We start from the raw sequence: 5,825 nt of genomic DNA, 5'->3' as shown, positions 1-5,825 counted from the left end.
TGGTTAGGAAAAGGGATTCCCTTCCCCCTTGCGCTTCCCAGGTGAGGCGATGCCTCGCCCTGGTTCAGCTCTCGCTGGTCGGGCCACAACAGCTGACCAGCACCGATTGTCCAGCACTCACTAGCGAGATGACCCCAGTACCTCAGTTCAAAATGCAGAAATCACCGGTCTTCTGTGTCTTTTGCCTGGGAGTTGGAGACTGCAGCTGTTCCTATTCGGCCATCTTGCTCCGCCCCCCATCCTTTTTTTTTTTTTTAGCAGAAAGTGCAAGATTGACCTGTCTTCTGTGTCTTTTGCCTGGGAGTTGGAGACTGCAGCTGTTCCTATTCGGCCATCTTGCTCCGCCCCCCATCCTTTTTTTTTTTTTTTAGCAGAAAGTGCAAGATTGACCTCAAGTTATTCAAATTCAGAATTTATAAGACTGCTCCAATGCAGAGATGGGGGAAGACCCAGAATCAAGCCTTAAGAAACTTCAATATATTTTTTCAGTTTTGACTATCAGAGTTATGCTGGAGTTGAGAAATGAACTGGAAAGTGCAGCCTTTTCAGAAACAGGCTAGCAGTTCCTGGAAAAGTTAAACATAAAGCTACTATACGACCCAACAATTCCACTCCTAGTATCTACCTAAGGGAAATAAAAACATATATCCACAACAAAACTTGTATAAAAATTTTCATGGCAGCGTTACACATAGTATCCCACAAGTGGAAGCACCACAAATTTCCATTGGTTGATTATTGGAAAAAGCAAAATGTGGTATATGTATAAAATATATCACCCTACTTTTATGTTTCTAAATAATCTTTTTATTAAACTTTTTTCATTTTTTTAAATTTCTGGTTAAATCACATTTCTTATCCCTAAAAGTTATATTGTATCTATTATTGTTAAATATTAGTATCATTAATTACTTACTCAATTACTTTAATATATATAAGCCTATTCAGATTATGTTTTTTTTTTTTTTTTTTTGGTGTGAGACATGGCAGACTGTGTCTTTCAAGAACTTGTCCATTTCATGAAGATTATCAACTTTGTGTGCATAGAGCTTTTCAAGATATTCCTTTCAAAAATAAATTGCTCTCTCTTTTCCTCTTTCTTTCTTTCTTTCTTTCTTTCTTTCTTTCTTCTTTTTTGACAGAGCCTCATTACATCACCCAGGTTGGAGTGTAGTGGTGCAATCTCAGCTCACTGCAATGCCCTGTTCCCAGGTCCAAAGGATTATTTTGCCTCAGCAACCAGAATAGCTGGGATTACAGGTGTGTGCTACCAAACCTGGCTAACTTTTCTTGTGTTTTTAGTAAAGACAGAGTTTCACCATGTGGGCCAGATTGGTCTTGAACAAGTGAATTCAAGGGATCCTCCAACCTCAGCCTCCCAATGTACTGGGATTACAGGCATGAGCTACTGCTCTTGGCCACCTTTATTATTTATATTTCTCTACCAAAGAAACACATGCACTCATGTGTTTATTACAGCACTATTCACAATAGCAAATACATGAAATCAACCTAGATCCCCATCAACAGTGGACTGGATAAGGAAACTGTAGTAAGGGGAGAACTGGGGAGAACCAGGAAAGGACGTTTAGTTTGAGGTAGTGCTGAAATAGGATCGTGAAGGAAGAGGTGAAGGGAATTCCTGTAAGAGTGGCACTGCGTTGTTGCCCTCTGGTCCCCAAAGAAATTAGCGAGGGCTGCCAGATATGCCTTTCCTTCATGCCCAGGGAGCCTCAGGTGGTGGTTGGTACTGATAAATCCTTCAACTATGATTTTGTGTTTGACCCCTGTAATGAACAGGAAGAAGTCTTCAATACAGCAGTAGCACCACTCATAAAAGCATATTTAAATGATATAATACAATGGTCCTGGCCTATGGGCAGACTTGCTCTGGAAAAAAAAACCTATTCAATGGGAGGTGCATACACTGCAGAGCAAGAGAATGAACCAACAGTTGGGGTTATTCCTAGGGTAATAAAACTGCTCTTCAAAGAAATTGATAAGAAGAGTGATTTGGAATTTATTCTGAACATGTCTTACTTAGAGATTTACAATGAAGAAATTTTGGATCTTCTATGCCCATCCAATCCTAAGGAAGGCATAAAGATTGTAGGACTCACTGAGAAGACTGTTTTAGTTGCCTTGGGTACTGTTTCCTGTTTGGAGCAGGGCAACAACTCTGTGGCCTCCACAGCTATGAACTCCCAGTCATCTCAATCTCATGCCATCTTTACAATCTCCATAGAGCAGAGAAAGAAAAGTGACGGGAATAGCAGCTTTCACTCCAAGCTGCATCTTGTAGACCTCACTGAATCAGAAAGACAGAAGAAAACCAAGGCTGAAGGGGTTCATCTAAAAGAGGGTATTAATATTAATCGAGGCCTTCTATGCTTGGGAAATGTAATCAGTGCTCTTGGGGATGACAAAAAGGGTGACTTTGATTCCTACAGAGATTCCAAGTTGGCTCCACTGCTTCAAGATTCTCTAAGTGGTAATAACCATAATAGCCTGTGTGAGTCCTGCTGGCTCCAATCCAGAAAAAACTAAATATCCTTCACTATGATGACAGAGTAAGAAAAACTAGGAACCAACCTGTTACTAATATTGATCCCCAGACAACTGAACTTAATCATCTAAAGCAATGGGTAAAACAGCTATAACAGCTACAAGTCTTGTTGCTACAAGCCCATGGACATACCCTGCCTGGATCTATAAATGTGTAACTATCAGAGAATCTACAATCCCTGATGGAGAATAAAAGATTAAGTCATAGTCTGAGCGAGGCAGCTGGTCAGACAGCCCAGATGATGGAGAGGATCATTTTGACAGAGCAAGTGAATGAAAAAATGAACACCAACCAGGCATGGTGGCTCATGCCTGTAATCCCAGCACTTTGGGAGGCCGAGGTGGGCGGATCATGAGGTCAGGAGATCGAGACCATCCTGCCTAACATGGTGAAAACCCATCTCTACTACAAATACAAAAATTTAGCTGGGCGTGGTGGCGGGCACCTGTAGTCCCAGCTACTCGGGGGGCTGAGGCAGAAGAATGGTGTGAACCCAAGAGTTGGAGCTTGCAGTGAACCAAGATCTCACCACTGCATTCCAGTCTGGGTGACAGAGTGAGACAATGTCTCAAAAAATAAAAATAAATAAATAAATAAAATAACGCCAAGCTAGATGAGTTAAGGCAGCATACACCCTGAAAACTGGATCTTCAAAAGCTAGTGGAGGTTTTGGAAGACCAGGAATTGAAAGAAAATGTAGAAATAATTTGTAACCTGCAGCAATTGATTACCAAATTATCTGATGAAAGTCCCGCTTGCATGGCTGCAGCCATTAGTACTGTGGTGGAACAACAAGCTCAAGTGGAAACCAGTTCAGAGAGGAGCAGGTATTCTGATGCTTTTACCACTCAGCATGCTTTCTGTCAAGCTCAGATGTCTAAGGAGCTGGTTGAGTTGAATAAAGCCACTGCACTGAAAGAGGCCCTAGCTAGGAAGATGACTCAAAACATTTGCCAGCTACAGCCCATTCAGTTCCAATACCAGCATAACATAAAAAAACTAGAACTGGAAGTCATCTATCTGGAAAAGGAAAAGGAAGAATTTGTTCTTGAACTTCAGACAGCAAAGAAGGATGTCAACCAAGCCAAGCTGAGTGTGGCCACTGGAAATATCTCCAGGAGCTGGAGGATCAAATAGCTGATCTGAGGAAGACACTGACTGAGCAGTTCAAACTTCTGAAACTAAAAGAATCCACAGAGCATACTGTCTCCAGTCTGAACCAGGAGATACGGATGATGAAAAACTGGTGGGTACAGTTAACGTGTCAAATGAAAGAGGACGCTGAGAAGTTTAGACAGTGGAAGCAGAAAAAAGACAAATAAATAATACAGTTAAAAGAATGAGACAGTAAGAGGCAATATGAACTTCTCAAATTTGAAAGAAACTTCCAGAAACAATCCAATGAGCTAAGATGTAAAACAGAGGAGGCAGCAGCTGCCAGCAAGTGTCTCAGGGATGCTCTCCAGAAATAACGGGAAGTCGCAGATAAGCAGAAAGAGACTCGGAGCCATGGAGTGGAAGGCACTGCAACTCAAGTGAAGAATTGGCTTGGAAACAAAATTGAGGTTATGGTCACTACTCAGGAAGCCAAACGCCATTTGATGGGCTCCTTGAAGATAGAAAGATCCTGGTTCAGGATGTGGCTCAACTCAAAGAAAAAAAAGGAATCTGGGGAGAATCCACCTCCTAAACTCCAGAGACATACATTCTCCCTTACTGAAGTGCGCGGTCAAGTTTCAGAGTCAGAAAATTCTATTACAAAGCAGATTGAAAGCCTAGAGACTAAAATGGAACTCAGGAACACTCTCAGATAGCTGACATACAGCAGAAGCTGCTGGATACAGAAAGTGAAGACAGGTCAAAACAATGCTGGGAGACTATTGACACCATTCTGGAAGCCAACTGTGCCCTGAAATATTTGATTTGAGAGCTGGTCTCCTCCAAAATACAGGTCAGCAAACTTGAAAGCAACCTGAAACGAAGCAACGTCAGCTGTGCTGAGGTGCAGAAGATGCTGTTTGAGGAATAAAATCACTTTGCTGAGCTAGATACAGAGTTATAAGCTGAGCTTGTCAGAATGGAGTAACAGCACCAAGAGAAGGGGCTGTACCTTCTCAGCCAGCTGCAGCAGAGCCAAATTGCAGAGAAGCAGTTAGAAGAATCAGTCAGTGAGAAGGAACAGCAGCTACTGAGCACACTGAAGTGTCAGGATGAAGACCTTGAGAAGATGCAAGTAGTGTGTGAGCAAAATCAGCAGTTTTTCCAAGAGAATGAAATCATCAAGCAAAAACTGACCCCTGACCCTTCTCCAGGTAGCCAGTAGACAGAAATATCTTCCTAAGGATACTCTTCTATCTCCAGACTCTTCTTTAGAATATGTCCCACCTAAGCCTAAACCTCATGTTAAACTTCCTGGAGCAAAGAATGGTCATTGAGGATCTAAAATATTGTTCATAGCATTCTGTGAATGAGCATGAGGATGGTGATGGTGATGGTGATGAGGGGGATGATGAGTAATGGAAGCCAAAAAAATTAGTTAAGATGTCCAGGAAGAAAATCCAAGGGTGTTCCTGCAAGGGTTGGTGTGGGAACAAACAGTGTGGGTGGAGGAAGCAAAATTCAGACTGTGGTGTGGACTGTAGCTCTGACCCCACAAAGTGTCAGAACCGCCAGCAAGGCAAGGATAGCTTGTTCACCATTGACTGGGCCCAGGATTCTGAAGGCTCCTTCAAACTGGAGGATCCTACTGAGGGGATCCCATGACTGAGCTTCTTTAATCCCGTCTGTGCCAACCCCAATAGCAGGATCCGGAAAGAGATGTGTGACGTGGGGCAGGTGCTGTCAAAGAAGACTGCTCCAGTTCCCCTACCCACTTTTGACCTCCCAGAGTTGAAACATGTAGCAACAGAATACCAAGAAAACAAGGCTCCAGAGAAGAAAGAGAAACAAACTCTGGCCGGCAACACCAGGTTCTTCTCTGGCTTCTCCCCTATTGAACAAGAGGCCCACTGAAGTTGAAGTCATCATCTCCACCCCTAGTCTTGCTTGGGAGACGCTTTCAGGTTGCAGTCAGAGGGGTTTCTTAAATGACTTCCCTGGATTTCAGGTTTATTGCTGTTGAAATAAGAAAAAGAGCATTACTGAAAAGAAGGTAAACTTTGATGGATGTTGGTCTTCAGCCTCCAGCCCCAGACTCCTACTCTATTCTCCAGAAGGGTGCTAAGCCACCTACTGAAAAGAGAACCAACTGGCATTCCTA

At 42.7% G+C, this 5,825-nt stretch overlaps 1 pseudogene; it reads left to right on the top strand.

Annotated features, from left to right (window-relative positions):
* LOC105513280 overlaps positions 1-5,578 on the top strand; it is an 85,624-nt pseudogene extending 80,046 nt beyond the window's left edge.
* The last annotated feature ends 247 nt before the right edge of the window (positions 5,579-5,825 follow it).

Source organism: Colobus angolensis, unplaced genomic scaffold (genome assembly GCF_000951035.1).
Source record: "Colobus angolensis palliatus isolate OR3802 unplaced genomic scaffold, Cang.pa_1.0 Scaffold227, whole genome shotgun sequence".
Classification (NCBI taxonomy): domain Eukaryota; kingdom Metazoa; phylum Chordata; class Mammalia; order Primates; family Cercopithecidae; genus Colobus; species Colobus angolensis.
The sequence above is the reverse complement of the archived record's forward strand: the minus strand, read 5'-3'. Positions and strand labels throughout refer to the sequence as shown.